General features: G+C 39.4%; 1 protein-coding gene across 6 annotated transcripts in view; it reads left to right on the forward strand.

Annotated features, from left to right (window-relative positions):
• The window catches only part of ABCG2 (ATP binding cassette subfamily G member 2 (Junior blood group)), a 144,070-nt gene that overhangs the window by 77,949 nt on the left and 45,499 nt on the right, over positions 1–20,622 (forward strand). Inside the window, exon 1 of one of the 6 annotated variants that reach the window (XM_035004543.1) lies at positions 331–884. The exons of the other annotated variants lie outside the window; for them this stretch is intronic. The gene's annotated coding sequence lies outside the window, so the exon portion shown is untranslated. Of the gene's footprint in view, positions 1–330; positions 885–20,622 lie in introns of those variants that run through there. 6 annotated transcript variants of the gene reach the window in all.

Genomic DNA, 20,622 nt, shown 5'->3' on the forward strand with positions numbered 1-20,622 from the left:
ATTCGGCTAGAGCAGGTATTGATCAGCCCGGGTCCTGCTGTCCCTTTCGTACAAACCCCGGAGGCGGTAGTTTTGGGTTTGTCCATGCGCGCTCCGGGAGAGTCATCTCCGTGACCTGGGCCCCGCCAGAGGGTGGCCGTCGATCCAATGCCCCGCCGGGTCTCCGAGCAACCCATCCACGCGCTCCTCCCCGGCTCCCGGTGCTTTAGCGCGGCCAGACAGGCGGCACTGCTCCTATCATCCGCCTCCGGGCTCCGACCCCGAGGGAGCCGCCGCCCCGCGCTCTACGGGCCTGCAGCCGGTGGATAGGGAGGCGAAGCCCGCGGCGGCGCTGCCTGCACTCGCCTCCTCGCCCTCTGGCCGACCCGGCCAGCGGCCCGCCGCTCCTGACCGTCACCGTGCCCCCGGGCGGGCGCCTTCCCAGCCCACTAGGGGCGCGTGTGAGTGCCGGCCCGCCGGGAGCGCGCGGACACCGTGGGTGGTGTCGGAGCCGAGCGCTTCGATCTAGGAAGGTCGCCCCACGGGATGGGGGATGGGGGTCTGCTGCGCGCGCCGGCTGTGTCCTGAGTCCTGCGTAGTTAGAGATCGAGTCCAGAGCGCGCAGGGTGCAAGAGGGAGTCCCGGACCGTCCCGCAGAGACTGGGAGTCGCAGGAAGGAAGCAGCCTGGAAAGGAGCCAGGGAGATTTTGGAAAAGCTCTTCACGATTTAGAAAGCACAGTACAGATGCTTGATGCCATTGTTAGGAGCTGCTTCCTTAGGGTATGTTTGGAAGGTTTGGCTGACTCAGCTCGGCGTCTGCATAAACGATTGTTAGTGCTCTGCCTCTGAGCACACGGACTCTGAGATCAAAGCCCTCGGTTGAACTGAACCTCTGTTAAGCTGAGTGAGTAAATGGTGAAAACCATTTGGGATGTTGTGTGGCTTGAAAGATTGGTGGGTATTGCATGGACGTTTGGCAGAAAATAGAAAACCTCAGTTGAGACGACTAGGTTTTAGTTAGTCCTTCCCAATTTCATTGGAGTGTAAAATCCAAATTGAGAATTCAGATTGGTTTTCCAGAAATCAATGCCCTGGTGCAAACTGATTTTGTCTGGTGGTGTGTGTTAAGAACCAGTTGGTAAAACTTCTGCCTTTCTCCAAACGTATGAAATAAGAGTTGATAGATAGCAGATGGATAAAAACTTACTGAGCACGGGAGTCACTACAAGGTAGGAGAGAAATTTGTTAATATTAGTACTTTTAAAGGGATTAACCAATATATTTTATGTCTTTTTTCTTAGCTCCAGGACATAAATTTTTGTCCACAACTCTGGATGGCTTGCTAAAAAGTTACTGATCTCCCTTTTGTAATTTTTTTTGTGGATAGTTGGTTTTTAATGATTGACTTCAAAAATTTAACCAGCTTATTACAGTTATTATTAAAAATAGTACTAAAGCAGGGCACCTGGATGATTCAGTTGGTTAAGCATCTGCCTGTGGCTCAGGTCATGATCCCAGTGTCCTGCTCAGTGGAGAGCCTGCTTCTCTCTCTCCCCCTGCCCCCCACTCATGCTCTCTCTCTCTTAAATAAATAAATAAAATCTTAAAAAAAAAATAGTACTGAAGAAGTTAGAACAATACAGAAAAATACAAGACCAAAAAAATTAGATTGTAAATTTACAGTTACAAATATAACTGTAATGTTGCCCAGTTCTATTTTCTTGCTTAATAGTGGAAATATAAAATCTCATTCCAGTTTTAGAAAAAAATAGGTTTATAGAAACAAATGTGTATCAGTTATCTTTGTTCCAGCAAGAGCATTCAGCAAGAACTCCCTGAGTTCTCTGAGCATTCAGCAAGAACTCCCTTAGGAAACACATTCTTTTGTGTTAAGAAGCTGTTAAAATACACTTACAGCCAAAATCTATTTTTGCATTTATTTTTATTAAGCATCCATGAAACATTTGAGGTGAGCATAAGTATTCCAATTGGAAAATAAAATATAACCACGCGTAAAGGGAAGCACATTAAAATGGACTTGGACAGATGCTGTGCAAATTAAAGTTGCATTCTGGAAGCCGTAAAATAAAGGGATGATTAGTCATACAATTCAGTGAGGATAAAGGGGGAAACATACCAGCTCCATAGAAAAGCTTTTCCTGGCATTTACAAAAGATGCAGAGGAGACTATAAATCCCATGTGCCCATCCATGTAGTACCTGTAGTAGTGCATTTTCTAGGACTGTTCACTGTAGTCGCGATTTTCCTTATCCTAAGGGTTATGAGAAACCCTTGTTGGATGCTGAGACACTGTGGTCACACATGCTACTGTTTGATGGTTTGGGGTATATCCGGGGATAAATCTAGATTTTTTAGATGGGTGGTTGGATCTCATGTTATTTAAATACCCTATATTTCTCTGTCAGGAGTTTTTGATAGAAGTTTGGCAGCAGTTAAAGTTTGTATCAAGAGGGAAGGCTTAATCTGTGTTGCTTACTGGGGTAATAGGTTAGGGTTGAGATTTTTAGTGAAAATTAAAGAACCTGAATGACCATCATCTCTGTAGGAATAGGATACATGGGTCTACCTACAGGAAGCTAAAGTTTATCCTTTAAAATATCAGTTCCCAGGGCGCCTGGGTGGCTCAGTTGGTTAAGCGACTGCCTTCGGCTCAGGTCATGATCCTGGAGTCCCGGGATCGAGTCCTGCATCGGGCTCCCTGCTTGGCAGGGAGCCTGCTTCTCCCTCTGACCCTCCCCCCTCTCATGTGCTCTCTGTCTCTCTCATTCTCTCTGTCTCAAATAAATAAATAAAATCTTTAAAAAAAAAAAAATCAGTTCCCAGTTCACGAACCAGTGATGATAAAGTATCTTGATGGCTGGGCTTCATTTTACACCCCCGCCCAACAGCTTTACGAGACAGCTCACATATCCTATGGTTCACCTACTTAAAGTGCAGTTTGTAGAACCGTCACATTTTATCATCCTCTCCCCTCAAAGTCTACTAGCAGTTACTCCCCCTTCTCATTATAGCCACCCCCCCCCCACCGTTTTTTGAAGCAGGTATTCTTCTTCGCGGAGAGACTGTTAGAAAGTGGATATCTAATTTTTGAGCCACACCATTAGCTTATTCATAGAGATAGATACTCATTCAGAGAATCATAACATTGAAAGTTAGTAGTGTACTGGTTGTTTAAAAACCCACGTGGGTGGGTGTGACTAAAGCAAAAGTGCTGTTCTCATCATGATTCCAATGAAGTTTTGTTTTTGACAGAGGGTGGAATAAAATCTTGGCAAGGTCTGAAACCACATTGAATGAGGTTTCTTGCACTTTACTGGTCACTAGCCCAATCTCTTTGGGTTTGCAACTGAAAAAATCTTACTACTCTTTAGACAGGAGCTGGCTGGAAATTAGAACTTGGGGTCAGGTAGCATTAGGTAGTTGTCATTTCACTGGTATTAAGTTCTTCAAGTTATCTGGAAGAATAAAATTGGAAGTCTGTTCCCTGGAGCTACAGACGACTCCTTGTGTTCTGACTTATAGGTAGATACATATCTCCCCACCCCTCAGGGAGATGTGTTCCATCTTACCTCCGAGAATGCCATCCCAACCCAGAGGCAAATTGAAGTGTTTTGAATTTTTCAACAAAAAGCAAATTGCTATGTTTTTCTCCCTTCACTATTTATTTCCACCTATAAAAGTGATATGGTTTTGAAATATAGGTGAAGTTTGCTGGGGTGAGGTTCGGAGCCGACGACCAAGAAAGAATTCCTGAGATGTCTTTGGTCCAAAATGGTGGTTTTATGAAAGCACGGGGACAGGACCCTGGGGGCAGACAGAGCTGCACTGGGGTTGGGAGGTACAATTGATTTTGTACTATGGGGTTGGGGGAGGTAAGGAAAAGGGAGGTTTTCAAAAGAACTTTCATATGCTGAAGAGGACCTGCAAGATCCTAGAGGCCTTGCCATTGTCAAGTTAAGGTTGTTTTTCCCTCTAGCAAGGCATAAATAGTTGGGAGCCTCCTGGAAGAATGTCACACATATCCCGCCTGGGAGTGTATGGGGGGGTGGTTGCAGGGTGTCTCCTTGTGCTTTGTCCTCAGCTTGCCTTCTGCTCCCTCATCATAAGGAAGAGGGGCAAATCACCTCTGGAGAACAGTTTACAAAAGGTAAGCTTCCTGCTCTTCCTTCCTTCTCAGTGTAATAGAGTTAGCCCGGAAAGCTTGGCTCTTAGGAGGATCTCACAACTCTCATATCATTTGAATTTCAGCTAATCATAAATATGCCAGAGTAAGAAGAAAAAGATGTTATTGTTGTGTTATTCTTTATAAAACAATGCTTTTCAGAATGCATATAGTGGTGACTGGGTTTGTATAGCTCTTGATGAAGTTTTCAAGAGCACAGATGGCATTTTCTTTTTAAAGATTTATTTATTTGAGAGAGAGAGAGAGAGAACAAGAGAGCACAAGCGGGAGAAACAGAGGGAGAGGGAGAGAGAATCCCAAGCTGACTCTTTGCTGAGTGTAGAGAACTGACGCGGGTCTCAGTCTCAAGACCCTGAGATCATGCCCTGAGCTGAAACCAAGAGCCAGACACTTAACTGACTGAGCCACCCAGGTGCCCCAAAGGTGGCATTTTAAGTCTGACATTATGCTTGCATTATAAATATTGAAAAAATGTTGGGGTTCTTTCATTATTGATTTTAATTTGCTGTTTTGAAGTAATTTGTAGGCTAACTGAAAAGTTGCAGAAAAATAGAGTACAGAGAGTTCCCATAACATCTTGTATTAATTGTAGTAAAATTGTCAAAACTAATAGATTCACCTTGGTGCGATATTATAATACTGTTATCAATGCTATAGACTTATTTGGATTTCACTGGCTTTTCACTATCCTTTTTCTGTTCAGGATCCAGTCTAGGAACTTGTGAAGAGTACTGGTCAGTTATTTTGTAGACTGTTCCTCAATTAGTACTTGAGGTTTTCTCATGATTAGATTGAAGTTATGCATTTTGGGAAAAAATACCAGAAGGAATCTCAGTGCATCACGTCCGGGACACATGACGTCTTTTCTGATGTAAACCTTGATTAAGGTGCTATTTGCCTGGTCCCCAGTGGAAAGTTATTTTTCTCTTTGTAATTAGTAGATAGCTTGGAAGAACAACTTGGGCTGTGCAAATATCCTGTTTCTCCATAAACTTTAATTCACTAATTTTATCATCCATTGGTAGAACTTGATGTACATTGTACCATATTGTTCTTACTGATTTATTTAAAAGATTTTATTTATTTGAGAGAGAGAGCACGAGCGGGGAGGGGCAGAGGGAGAGGAGAGAGACCATGTGAAACAGACTCTGTGCTGAGCGTGAAGCCCGACATGGGGCTTGATCCCACAACTGAGACATCACAACCCGAACTGAAACCAAGAGTCGGGCACTTAACCGACTGAGCCATCCAGGTACCCCTGTACTATATTGTTCTGATTAAACATTTTTTTTTCTCATTTCTTCTATGTTTACTGATTAGAATTCTTCTTCCCCATTTATTTATTCAACTATTTGTATCAGTATAGATTCATGGATATTTGTTATTTTATGGGTTTTTATTTAACTTGCTGCTCAAACTGTTCCAGCTTTGGCCACTAGAACTTTCTTTAGGTCGGCCTCTGTGCCCTTTTAACGTACCACTTGTCCCCTTGCCCCCCACTCTAAAGCTTTATCCTTACTTTCTGGTACCACAGAATGTTCCAGGCTCGTTTTATATTTTCCATGTCCCAACCCTGGAATCACCCATTTCTCCAAGACACTCTGGCTCCTTTTTTTGAGAAACCAAGATCTGGGCACTAAGTATGTTACTGGAGTTACTTTGGGCTTTTTAAGTTTAATAAATTTTGTGACCTAGGAAGTGCATTTCTACAAGAGGGCTAATGCTTTAAATTTCAAACGTTATAGAGGACCTCATTGTAGTTGCCAGTTTAGGTTTAGTCTTTTATGGGAAATAAATAAAATTGTCAGGGTGTAGTTTAAAAGTTCTCAGTTTTTCTCAAATAGTGACCTCTACGTGCTTACAAAACAAACAGAATGAACACACAAACTTTTATTTTTTAGGCTCTAATGAGAAAGTGGGAATTTTATTGTTGTTAAGTGGCTTAACTAAATTATATCTTGACTAATGGCTGAATTTATGTGAAGGGGACATATACACAGGTCCTATCTTTGTGATGTGCAGAATGTCTTCAAATTATAAGGAGAGTAGAGGGTTAACTTTGTGTGGGAACAGAGGGAGTCCTAGGGTGTTGTCCTGTGATAAATAAAGGGAGTGGGCTAGAATGATAGGAGATGGATGAAAGATGAAAAATTAGGTTGGTGAGAAGACAGTGTAGTGTCCCTACACTTCCAAGGTTGTGCGTATGCAGGACTTCAGTAGCAGGGAGCACAAGATCAAGGGGCTGAGGAGGCAGGCCAAGGACAAAGATCTATTTGGATTTTGAAATTCACTGTAGCTGCCAAGATCCTAAACTTGACAATTGTGTGTGACGGTGTAAATCTATCAGTGCCTCTTGGAAAAAGCTTACACTTGGATGCTCAATCAAATATGGGTCTGTAGTGTTTTTTAAAGAATCAAAAAGCAATGCATTATTGCATAAGGAAGACCCCAAGAGGGTGGGGTGGTTTGCCATCCACAAGAGTCTTGTTTATCGTTCTCAGTTTTTAACCAAGGATCTCTCTCTCTCTCTCTCTCAGATGTCTTACAGACATCTAAAACTTACCAGGGTGGAAGTGAGTCTTTGATTTTTTGATGTCCCCTCTGTCATTACTGAGGCTCATCCCTTTGTCCTGCTTTCTTCTAAATGGCCCTTGCTGCTTGCTTGCCATACACCTGCCAGAGTGGTCATTTAAAAACATAGTTAAGATCAGAAGTCCTGCCTAAAAGGCCTAGCAGCTTCTCACTGATTGTACATACCTTCCATGATGGGGTCTCTGCGGCTCTGTCTGGCTGACCTTGTCCTTCACTCCATGTTTCCCAGATCACTCTGCTGCAATGCTGTGGGGGCCTAGACTCCCAGACTGGGCTTGTTTCATTGTCCTATTTCAGCGATGCTTCTTCTTATCTTTATTATGTTATTGTACCCATTATCAACAGTGTATTCATAATTCATCTTTTGTGTATCTGATTATAAATTTTATAGCATCTAATTTGACAATATAAATACATTTGATTTGAATATGGTGGTGTGTATGTGTGTGTGTGTTTGTGCTGTGCGAATGCTTTAGTTCCATTGGTCTTGGGAAACTGACTCTACAAATATATATATAGACATAAATGTGTAAGGGTTATTTTTTTGCAAAGTGATACATACATGCCTCTTATTTATTAAATCACTGGCTTCAGGTCATGATCCCAGGGTCCTAGGATCGAGCACCGCATCGGCTCCCTGCTCTGCGGGAGGCCTGCTTCTTCTTCCCCCCCTCCTCCTGCTTGTGTTCCCTCTCTCGCTGTGTCTCTATCAAATAAATAAATAAAATCTTAAAAAAAAAAGATATTTGTAGACCAGTTTCAGAATAGAGTTAAAATATTGTAAACATTGTAGCTTAGTAAATGTTTTTGGGGACATCTGGGTGGTGTAGTTGATTGAGCATCCGACTCCTGGTTTCAGCTCAGGTCATGATCTCAGGGTCCTGAGATTGAGACCCCCATCAGGCTCCACACTCAGCATGGAGTCTGCTTGGATCTCACTCTCCCTCTGTCTCTGCCCTCCCCGCACCACTGTCTCTCTCTTTCTCTCTCTAATAAATAAATAAATCTTTAAAAATAAACGTTTTTGCAGTAGGTCTAGGATACAGAAAGGGATAAGAATGCAATTAGGACCAGCAGATGCTCTGGAAAGAAGGAAGCAGCAACAAGGTGGGAATGTGATTTTTGTGATAGGGAAATCTAGATGTGGTTTAGGTTGTTTTTTATATACTAAAGAAGATAATGCTAATCCAGTGGTAGCAACAGATATGTCCAGAAAGCTTCTGACCATAGGGAAAGATTAATGTTTACTTAGAGGTAGTTACTTTTGGTGACTCCTCTAAACCCAGTATATGGTCTTAACTGGAGATCAAGCACTTTGAGGTTAATATGTTGCTGAGGTTGTTGTATTTTCTTTATTTTATAATTATTACTATATATTTTTTGTTTCGTCTTGGAGTGATGCATTGTTCCATATTGGTGTTAGAAATAAAAAGTTCGTTGTCTTTTTTCTATGTATGTGTACAGCTGGATGGTGTGCCTTAGTTAATACCTGTCTAATCTCTTGATGTGTGACTCATGAATTTCTGAAGCCCTGCTGTCTCCCAGAGGAAGATTGTTGGAATCCTACTGAAGAACTGTGCAGCTTCTACACAGTGTGAATCACAAACTTAATCCTATCACAATGAGGACACTCTTTGTATGCACACACTTCTAAAATGTGATCATATTGGTAAATTTTAGCCATCTTCCTTGCATGGGCATGGGTAGTCTTTGGGGCACTTTAGTTCCAGTTGGTGCCTTTTATTAGCAGAAAATCTCACAAAAAATCTCTTAGAGATTTTCATCTTGAGCCAATGTTCTGTTTAAATTTGGTACGTTATTTGATTCTCTTTATGAGTCTTAGGAAAAGATTAGTGGCTTTCTCAGTGCTAAACCTCAAATGGGGATGGTAATAGAAGTGATTGCTGGCATTAGAACTGGCATATTTTGGCTTCTGAAGACATGGAGGGATAGCTCAAGAAATTTATAAAGTCAAGATGTAAGGGTTATAAATTACTTGTACCTTGTACTTTTGTTTTCACTGCTTTCACCTATTTAAGAGAATAGGATTTTGGCTAATTATTACCATTCATTGTGTTCACAGATTAAAACTAAGCTATTTAGGGGCGCCTGGGTGGTTCAGTCAGTTAAGCGTCTGCCTTCTACTCAGGTCATGATCCCGGGTCCCGGGATCGAGCCCCACATCGGGCTCCCTGCTCAGCGAGGAGTCTGCTTCTCCCTCTGCTCCTCACCCCACTCTCGTCCTCTCTCTCACTTTCTGTCTCTCTCAAATAAATAAATAAAATCTTTAAAAAAACCCAAAAAACCAAACTAAGCTATTTACCTTTAATTTTCTCGGTGCCAATCTTTAGGTGGTTCCCACTTTTCCAGTTCCTAAAACTGAATAGAGTGTTATACCTGTGCAGGCTTTGGGTAGAGAAACATTACTTCGCTCTTATTTTGGTTTCTAGCAGCTTTACTACAATATGCCCAGGTGTGGTTTTCTTTTATTTATCCTGCTTTGATGTTCCTAGAGCTTCTTTAGTATGTGGCTTAATAACCTCATCAGTTTTAGAAAATGCGTGGTCACTATTCCTTAAAATGTTGATTCTGCTTCAGTTTTTCCACTCCCAGGTTTCCAGTTACATGTATGCCAGAACGTTTTCATCATATCCCATATGTTTCTTCGGCTCCTTTTTTTTTTTTGAAGATTTATTTGTTTTAGAGAGAAAGAGAGAGCATGAGCAGGAGGAGTGCAGAGGAGAGTCTCAAGCAGACTCCGTGCTGGGCATGGAGCCCAACATGGGGCTCATTCTCATGACCCTGAGATCATGACCTGATTCGAAACCAACAGTTGGATTCTTAACTGACTGCGCCACCCAGGCACCCCTCTTAGGCTCTTTTATGTAGTTTTCATCCTTTTCAGTCTGGAGGACCCCCCCCATGTTGATAATTTTCATCCATGCTTCAATCTGGATGTTTTCTGCATACTAGTCTACCAGTTCCACTAATTCTGTTTTCTAATCTGTGCCTAAACTGCTATTAAACTCATCTGTTGATTTTTGTTTTGTTTTGTTTTAAATATAGATTCTAGTTCTTTGGTGACTATTTTTTTGTTCATTTTCTTAAAGATAAAGATATTATATATCTATAAAGATATGTCAATGTCTGATGACTCTAGTCTGCATTACCTGTGGGTCTATTTCTATTTTCTTGTTTTTGGAACATTAGGTCCTATTTTCTGGCATGTCTGGTAATTTTTGATTGAAAATTGGGAGGATGATATCTTTCAGAGTGGATTTAACTTTCTTCTTGCATGCAAATCAAGTATGAATGGATCACTTTGATTGAGTAGAAGTTGATCTGTTTCTGCGTTGTCTGTATTCTCAGGGCATAGCCCTTCTGGGACCTCAAAAGCTTAAGGTTTCCAACTGCTAACTTGCAACTCGAAATTTCACCTCTGTAGCCCTAGGAGGTGTTGACGCAAAATGAACAAACCTTTTAAAAAATTTGAAGGAGAAAAAAAAAAAAAAAAATTTGAAGGAGAGTCTTTGTCTGGTTTTGGAATCAGGGTAATGCTGGCCTCATAGAATGAGTTTGGAAGTTTTCCTTACATTTATATTTTTTGAAATAGTTTAAGAAGAATAGGTATTAACTCATTTAAATGTTTAGTAGAATTCCCCTGTGAGGCCACATGAAACCATGCTCAATTTCTTGGCATATAATATTTTGTAATAGTTTGAGAAGGATAGGTATTAACTCTTATTTAAATGTTTGGTAGAATTCTCCTGTGAAGTCATATGAAGCCATGCTCAATTTGTTGGCATATAATTTTTCATAATATTCTCTTATAATTATTTGCATTTTTGTGGTGTTGGTTGTTATTTCTCCTCTCTCATTTGTGATTTTTTTTAATTTGGGTCCTTTCTCTTCTTTTTGATTAGTTTGACTACAGGTTTATCGATTTTATTAATTTTTTCAAAGAACCAGCTTTTGGTTTCATTGATCTGTTCTCCTGTTTTGTTTTTTTCTTTGTTTCTATATCATTTATTTCTGCTTTGATCTTTATTATTTCCCTTCTTCTGCAGGCTTTAGGCTTTATTTGTTCTTTTTCAAGCTCCTTTAGGTGTAAAGTTAGGTTGCGTATTTGAGATTTTTCTTGAGGTAGGCCTGTATTGGCGATGTACTTCCCTCTTATGACTGCTTTTGCTGCATCCCAGGGGTTTTGGAGTGTCATGTGTTCATTTTCATTTGTTTCCATGTATTTTTTTCTTTCTTCTTGAATTTTCTGGTTGATCCATTCATTTTTTAGTTGAATGTTCTTTAGCCTCCATGTATTTGTGGTCTTTCCAAATTTTTTCTTGTGATTGGCTTCAAGTTTCATAGCATTGTGGTCTGAAAATATGCATGGTATGACCTCAGTCTTTTTTGTACTTGGTGAGGCCTGATTTGTGACCTAGTATTTGATCTGTTCTGGAGAATGTCCCATGAGCACTTTAAAAGAATGTGTATTTTGCTGCTTTAGGTTGAAATGTTCTGAATAAATCTGTTAAGCCCATCTGGTCCAGTGTGTCATTCAAAGCCATTGTTTCCTTGCTGATTTTCTGCTTAGATGATCTGTCCATTGATGTAAATGGGGTGTTAAAGTCCCCTATTATTATTACATTATTATCAATGAGTTCCTTTATGTTTGTTAATTGTTTTATATATTTGGGTGCTCCCAAGTTGGGGACATAAATATTTACAATTGTTAAATCTTCCTGTTAGATAGACCCCTTTATTATGATATAATGCCCTTCTTCATCTCTTGTTACAGTCTTTGGTTTAAAATCTAGTTTATCCACTAAAAAGAGAACTACAAGCCAATATCTCTGATGAACATGGATACAAAAATTCTCAACCAAATACTAGCAAATTGAATCCAACAGTACACTAAAAGAATCATTCACCACAGTCGAGTGGGATTTATTCCTCGGCTGCAAGGGTGGTTCAATATTTGAAAATCAGTGAGCCTGATACACCACATTAATAAATGCAAGAATAAGAACCATATGAACCTCCCAATAGATGCAGAAAAAGCATTTGACAAAGTACAGCATCCCTTCTTGATAAAAACCCTCAACAAAGTAGGGATGGAGGGAATATACCTCAACATTAAAGGCCATATATGAAAAACCCACAGCTAAAATAATCCTCAGTGGGGAGAAACTGATAGCTTTTCTTCTATGGTCAGGAACAAGACAAGGATGTCCACTTCCACCACTGTGATTTAACATAGTCCTGTAAAGCCTAGCCTCAGCAATCAGACAACAAAAGGAAATAAAACGCATCCAAATTGGCAAGGAAGAAGTCAAATTTTCACTATTTGCAGACAGCATACTCTATGTAGAAAACCCACCCACTCTATGTAGACGACTCCACCAAAAAATTGCTAGAACTGATGCACAAATTCATTAAAGTTGCAGGATACAAAATCAATGTACAGAAATCTGTTGCATTTCTCTACACCAATAATGAAGCAGCAGAAAGAAAAATCAAGGAATTGATCCCATTTACCATTGCACCAAAAACCATAAGATAGCTAGGAATAAACCTAATCAAAGAGCTAAAAGATCTATACTCTGACTATTATAGAACACTTACCAAAGAAATTGAAGATGACACAAAGAAATGGAAAAACATTCCATGCTCATGGATTGGAAGAACAAATATTGTTAAAATGTCTATATTATCCAAATCAATCTACATATTTACTGCAATCCCCTTCAAAATACCAACAGCATTTTTCACAAAGCTAGAACAAACAATCCTAAAATTTGTCTGCAACTACAAAATACCCTGAATAGCCAAAGCAATCCTGAAAAAGAAAAGCAAAGCTGGAGGCATCATGATTCCAGACTTCCAAGTTATATTACAAGGGGGTAGTGATCAAAACCGTTTGGTACTGGCACTAAAACAGACACAGAGATCCATGGAACAGAACAGAAAACCGAGAAATGGACCCGTAACTATATGGTCAACTAATCTCTGACAAAGCAGGAAAGAATATCCGATGGCAGGAAGTCTCTTCAACAAGTAGTGTTGGGTAAACTGGACAGCAACATGCAGAAGAATGAAACTGGACCACTTAACTTACACCAGACACAAAAATAAATTCAAAATGGATGAAAGACTAAACCTGAGACAGGAAACCGTCAAAATCCTTGAGGAGAACACAGGTGGTCACCTCTTTGCATCGGCCATAGCAACTTCTTACTAGATAGGTCTCCTGAGGCAAAGGAAACACAAGGAAAAATAAACTATTGGGACTTCACCAAAATAAAAAGCTGCTGCACAGTGAAGGAAACAATCAAGAAAACTATAAGCAACCTTCAGAATGGGAGCATATATTTGCAAATGACGTATCTGATAAAGGGTTAGTATCCAAAATAAATAAAGAACTTATCAAACTCAACACCCAAAAAACAAATAATCCAGGTAAAATATGGGCAGAAGACATGAATAGACATTTTCCCAAAGAAGACATCCAGATGGCTAACAGACACATGAAAATTTCAAAGAGTTTTATTCAAGCCCAAGTTAGGACAGCTGCCTGGGATGCATAATCTTCACAAAGAAGAAAGTGCTTTGGGGAAGGAACATTTGGTGCAGGGTTATATATGGTTTTTACATAAAGGGAAACATATCATGGTGATGAAGGACATTTCTTGAATGGCACAGATTTTATGTTTTTATGTTTTTATTTTATTTTATTTTTAAATTTTTTTTTTATTTTTTAAGATTTTATTTATTTATTTGAGAGAGAGAATGAGATAGAGCATGAGAGGGGGAGGGTCAGAGGGAGAAGCAGGCTCCTCACTGAGCAGGGAGCCCGATGCGGGACTCGATCCAGGGACTCCGGGACCATGACCTGAGCCGAAGGCAGTCGCTTAACCAACTGAGCCACCCAGGCGCCCTATTTTATGTTTTTAGCATGTACAAGCTGTATGACTTTAATCTTAGGGGAATCATGGAGGTTTGTTTTGTTTTTCTTATCTTTAGTTTGGAATACGCCTTGGTAATTTTTTGAATGAAGCGTATACACAGTGTGTGCTCCAGGCAGAAAGAGAGCCTCTGCTTTGAGGTTTTGCTGAGTCATTTTGACCTTGGTGGGAAATGTTAAAGTGTAGCTTCCTGGAAGCCTAAGAGCAGGGCCCACAAACATTAAAAGGTGAAAATTTCCTTTATCATTTCCCCCTTTAAAAAAAAATTTATTTTTAAATAAACTCTACACCCAGTGTGGGGCTTGAACTCATGAACTCAAGATCTAGAGTCATATGGTCTGCTGGCTAAGCCAGCCATGTATCTACATTTCCCCCTTTTGATCAATAATCTTTCCCTAGGAAGCACTGATGATCAGCTTTATGTTTTTATGTTTCTTAGTGCCAGGGTGACTGGCTTGTCTGCCCTGGGTCCCTTAAGTCCCTTGTTGCTAGGTATGAAAAAAAATTTTATATATATATATATGTGTGTATATATATATGTATATATATATATATGGTTTTTTTTTTTTACCTAAGGGTTCTTTTTTAAAATTTTTATTTTATTTATTTATTTATTTTATTTATTTGATAGAGAGAGACACAGCGAGAAAGGGAACACAAGCAGGGGGAGTGGGAGAGGGAGAAGCAGGCTTCCCGCCAAGCAGGGAGCCCGATGTGGGGCTCGATCCCAGGACCCTGGGATCATGACCTGAGCCGAAGGCAGACGCTTAACGACTGAGCCACCCAGGTGCCCCTACCTAGGGGTTCTTAATGTGGGGAACTTATTGTAATGTAAGTGGTGGGACGCTTAAAATTTATATATGTTCTCTATTAAGTCCAGTTGACAAGCAAACATAGTACGTGTGCTTGGCTTAGGTTGTCTGGTTTTGCATTTGGTATAGCGTTTATAACAAAGATGCACGGACAGTAAAAGAATTCCACGAAGTACAGTTTGAAGGAACCAGTGTGACATTGGACAGGAGAAAAACCCAAAGAATCCTCTACATACATCTTGATAAAAGGGTAGGGCAATTTATGATTATTTACAAGGAAAGATGGAACATATGCACTGAGCAAACATATATGTAACATATATTCCCATGTTTACTTTGGGGTGGACAGTTAACATCAGAACGAGAGAAAATTCTGTCCCCGACCAGAAGAGTATCTTAGGGCTATGGGTATGCTCTGAGAGCTGGTATAACCTGGATGGGCTCATTGTCTCAGGTATGGAATTCAGGGCCTTGCTATTCATAGGCTGGAACCATATCAGTTGACCTTGAGTCGAGGCTTCTGCAGAGACAGCTAGTGAGTTTGTTAGTGGGGTCTGAAAAGACACAACAGCTGATTAGGGGGAAACAGTTCTCTGAAAAACAAGCTTTAAACTTTCTGCTAGTTTTAACTTCATTAACCCCGTGGGGCACAGTTTCAATTCTCCCTTGAATTGTGGTCATTTCTCAACCTTGGATTGGGATGATGAACTGTCTGGGTACTTTTATCACCTCAGGTGAAGTAGGTTTCCGAAAAAGAGCAATTTTTGTAAATCCTGGCTGTAATATGCCTATGTGCAGGATTAAGCAGAAGTTTTTTTGTTGTGTTGTTTTGTTTTAACCTATAGGTAACAGCAGCAGGAGAAATAGAAGCAACATGGAGTCAGACAGGCTAAGTTTTTCTCTGCTATAATTCCCCATTGTCAACGTTTTATTTCATTTTTCTGGAGCATGGGCAGAGGTCTGTCTTCTGTAACTGCTTCAGACTGATTTAGGGCACAGTGGGGCTTTGGAATAAAAGGATTTGACATGGTGTAGGATGTATTTTGGTCCCTTGTTTTAATGGAGGGCGTATCAGAGGTAGTTGCTCATCTGAGAACTTGGATATTTTCCTACATAGTTTGGCACTATATAACATCATTAACTTTACCCTGAAGTATATTCCAAGCAATAGTAACAGTATAGTTAAACCTAATTTTTTCATTCCCTCTAAAATTGATCTGATACCAATGGTTATCCAAGAGAATATCACTAAACCAGTCCCCAGCCCACCTTGAAAAGAGTGTGGTGGTCAAGAGCCTGTTGTGGCCAAGTGGTTCACTGTTTGATTTTATTTATATGGGTTCTTATTTCTGAGGAGGAGTTAATATAGGTGTGGCAAGGGGTATTGGCTGTCATAGAGACTCTGCCTTGTTCAGCAAGCAATCAGGGAAATTAGTAAGAGGCATTTCTATGGAAACCAGAGAAAAACCAGGTTAATGGTTGGAACAAATTATAAACCCAGTATCTGAGTTCTGAAGGCTGCCAGTGAGGTTTCTAGATGTCAGGCTCAAGTGGAATGGGAGCAGGCAGCAGCAATCTGATGGATTTTTCTGCTTTGTTGTTAGCATGTCTCTCTCTGGTGATCCTTCTGAGTGATAGGCACTAAGACGGTCTATATATATTATGGTGTATATATTATACTATATAAATACAGCAGTTTCTCTAAAGTTTATCTCAAGTTGTCCAGCCTCAGTTTGTAGGGCTTTAGGAAAAAGGGCAGTTTTCATTCTTAATGATTTTAAGATAAGAGAATGGGAGAAGATTAGAAACCTTGATTTGGAGAGTCATAGCCAGATATTGGAGGAAATCAGAAGAATTCAGGATCCAACCCAGTTTTATAGGCAAACAACACACACTCAAAGATAATTAATCAGAACTAAATCTAATATCCACAAAGGTGTGTTGTTAAATTATAATCTTTCTCTCAAAAGTGACCTTCATTCCTGTCAAAGATAGCCAAATTAAGATTAATTTGTTTGTAAAATAAGTCCAGTTTTAACAAACTTGGCCTAATTATTTACATAAGTACAGCAAGAATAGTAATTAAACATATAGGGTCTTTTAAAATCTGCTTTTTGGGAACTTTTATAAGGAATTTCAGATTGCACTTTAATACTTAAAATTTGCCATCAGATACTACTGCAATATCTATAGAGGTCAGTGAGTTCCTCTCTTCTTGAGGTCCTCCAAATATCCTGAGGTTTCCTGCATCTGCCAGGAAGTGACATTCTTGACTCACCTGGTAAGGCTGCTGGGAGCTCTGTAAGCAAGGTATCGGGCCAACATCTCCAAGGGGCTTTATTGGTTCCATTCAGTCAACCATACTTCCTTAAAGCTGGTCATATCTGAGTCTATGAATGTCTCTCTCAAATATGACATTCCAACCAAAGCCTTGGTAATACAACCAATGTTTCCAATAGTGTCCTGTAACAAGGGGAACAGATTCTAATTGAACTTATATAAATAATTGCCATGAAAGCAAGAATAATCACTGAGAGTTTCTAAATTCTGGAGTTTTCAGGTGGGGAGAAAAGAAAATGTTTTAATATGTTCACAAAGGAATATTTTATCATATTTTTGTAAGCCATAGATATCTTAAGAGAAGTTTCCTTAAATTTGGAAGAGCAGAGAACCAACAGTTTTAAACTAGAGTTATAAAAACTGTAATTATTTTTTCTTAATTCACTTAGTCCCATGTAATTAATTTCAGTTTTGTTAGAGTGCAGTTTCTTTGTTAGTGCTGGAAATTCTTAGTTGAGTTTTGTGATCTTAAGGGTATCAGAAACCTGTATTTGTCAAAAGTCCTTTTTGTGAATCTCCTTGAAGTTGAAACACATTCTGCAAGAGCATCAGAATAATAACTGTAAATGACAAAAGACTCAAAAATGGACATGGTTAAAGATATGATGAGAGTTTGTTATAACGCGGTTGACAAGGAAATCTGGTTATTTCTGTGATACACAACATTTTAACATTTCAATAATTAGAATTTTAAGTGATGGCATTATACTGGGGCATATTAAAACTTTAGGAATTTTATATAATTTCTGGAATAGTTATGTAGCATTTACCCACATAATACAATCTAAGAAGGTTTATCATATTTGTTTGACAGTGTTTCCCATGTAACCTAACATACCAAATAAACAAGCCTAATTAGTCAACAAACTTTTACTTAGAATTTAAAGTTTTGGGAAGTTTGTTAAGAATATGAAAAACATTTTAAAGCACATGCCTAAATAGGATTAGAGATCATTGCAAAACTTAAAATTTAGCAATCTGTTTAAAGTGGCAATAAGAGATTCTTATCTAGTTCTTAGCAAACCTCAGCTCCTTTAATATTGACATATTTTAGTATTCTTAAGTAATTAAAGACCTGATAAAAACAAATACAGAAACTTTGTTTTACTGGGCAGATAAAGAAAAAAAACTTTGTAATTTCTTATCAAGAGCAGACCAACAATCCAAGGAAACCTTGTCTTTTTTAACAGAGAGAAAAAACACATTTTCATTTTATACCAGTGTACTTTTTTTTCATTGTAAGTTTTTATTTCAATTCCAGTTAGTTAACTTACAGTGTTATATTAGTTTCAGGTGTACAATATAGTGATTCAACACTTCCATACAACCGCCAGGTGCTCATTACAAGTACACTCTTTAATCCCGATCACTTATTTAACCCCTCCCCCCAGCCTTTTTCCTTTTGGTAGCCATTAGTTTGTTCTCTATAACTAAGATTTTATTTTTAAGTAATCTCTATACCCAACGTAGGGCTTAAACTCACAAGCCTGAGATCAAGAGTTTGCACACTCCGCTGACTGAGCCAGCCAGACGCCCCAAGAGTCTGTTTCTTAAAAAAAAAAAAAAAAAAAAAGATTTATCTATTTATTTGAGAGAGAGAGCAAGAGAGAGCATGAGTACAAGCCGGGGAAGGGGTGGAGGGAGAAGATATCCAAGCAGACTCCCGCTGAGCACTGAGCCTGATGCTGAGGTGGGGGGGTGCTTAGTCTCACCAGCCATGAGATCAGGACCTGAGCCGAAACCGAGTTGGACACTTAACGGACTGAGCCACCCAGGCGCCCAAGAGTCTATTTCTTGATTTCTCTCTCTCATTTTTTCCCTTTGCTCCTTTGTTTTGTTTTTTAAATTCCATATATGAGTGAAATCATATGGTATTTGTCTTTCTCTGACTGACTTATTTTGCTTAACAAAGTACTCTCTAGCTCCATGTCATTGCAAATGACAAGATTTCATTTTTTATTACTGAAGAATATTTCATTGTATACATATACCACTTCTTCTTTATCCATTCATCAATTGATGGATACTAGGGCTGCTTCCATATCTTGGCAATTGTAAATAATGCTGCTATAAACATAGGGGTGCATGTATCCCTTTGAATTAGTGTTTTTGTATTCTTTGAGTAAATACCCAGTAGTGCAATTACTGGATCATAGGGTAGTTCTATTTTTAACTTTTTGAGGAACCTGCATACTGTCTTCCAGGGTGGCTGCATCAGTTTGCATTTCTTTCAACAGTGCACAAGGGTTTCTTTTTCTCCATTTCCTTGCCAAAACCTGTTGTTTCTTCTGTTGTTGAGTTTGACCATTCTAACAGGTGTGAGGTGATTTGCATCTCCCTGATGGTAAGTGATGATGAACATCCTTTCATGTGTCTGTTGGCCATCTGTATGTCTTCTTTGGAGAAATGTCTGTTCCTGTCTTTTGCCTATTTTGAAATTGCACTATTTGTTTTTTGGGTGTTGAGTTGTATCAGTTCTTTATATATTTTGGATACCAACCCTTTATTAGATATGTCATTTGCAAATATCTTCACGCATTGTAGGGTTGCCTTTAGGTTTGTTGATAATTTCCTTTGCTCTGCAGAAGCTTTTTATTTTGATGTAACCCCAATAGTTTATTTTTGCTTGTGTTTCCCTTGCCTCAGGAGACATATCTAGAAAAATTTGCTATGGCCAATGTCAAAGAGGTTACTGTCTGTGTTCTTCTCTAGGATTTATATGGTTTCGGGTCTCGCATTTAGGTCTTTCATCCATTTTGAATTTATTTTTTGTCTGGTGTAAGTAAGTGGTCCAGTTTCATTCTTTTGCACATTGCTATTCAGTTTACCCAACACCATTTGTTGAAGAGAGTGTCTTTTTGCCATTGGATATTCTTTCCTGCTTTGTTGCAGATTAATTAACCATATAGTTGTGCTTTCATTTCTGGGTTTTCTATTCTGTTCTGTTGACCTATGTGTCTTAATTTTGTGCCAGTATCATACTGTTTGATTACCACAGCTTTGTAATATAACTTGAAGTCTGAATCCTGATGCTTCCAGCTTTGCTTTTCTTTTTCAAGATTGCTTGGGCTATTCAGGGTCTTTTGTGGTACCATACAAATTTTAGGATTCTTTATTCTAGTTCTGTGAAAAATGCTGCTGGTGTTTTGATATGGCTTGCGTTAAAGCCCAGGGGCAGATTCCGAGTTTGGACTAACTTTCCTTTATCTCCATCTCCTGTCTCTCCCTCCTGCGAAACAGGCTTCTTCCCGGGTTGCTTTTCAGTGCCCCGGAGGAGGGGGGGAGCAGCCAGTGGGTTGGGCAGTGGTTCTGCTGTTTGTGTCTGGCCAGGTGGTTGTAGGATTTCCAGTGGCTGCTTGTCTTCCTTCCCCATTTCCTCATTATTTTCACTGTTGGGAAGGGGGTCAGGTCTCTTAAATTTTTGTCTATTCTTATCTCTTTGGATCATCAATTGGGTTCCTTCCTGTGAGGCATCCTTGTTTTCAAGTAACATAAAAGCCTGAATGTAAGGAATTTTATCCCAGATCATGTGAACCTGAGAAACATTTGAGTTATTTTTATCCTTGAATTTTAGAATGCCCAATTTCTATAAGCTCTTGCCTTTAAACTTAATTAAATAGAGCTCCTTTACAAATTAATTTTAGCAATACCATCTGGAGGTAGAGAAAATATCTCATTTGTAACACATATGGATACATATACACAAATGAGATGCAAACAAAATTTAACCTC

Source organism: Mirounga leonina, unplaced genomic scaffold, assembly GCF_011800145.1.
Source record: "Mirounga leonina isolate KUSES-001 unplaced genomic scaffold, KU_Mleo_1.0 Mir_129, whole genome shotgun sequence".
Classification (NCBI taxonomy): domain Eukaryota; kingdom Metazoa; phylum Chordata; class Mammalia; order Carnivora; family Phocidae; genus Mirounga; species Mirounga leonina.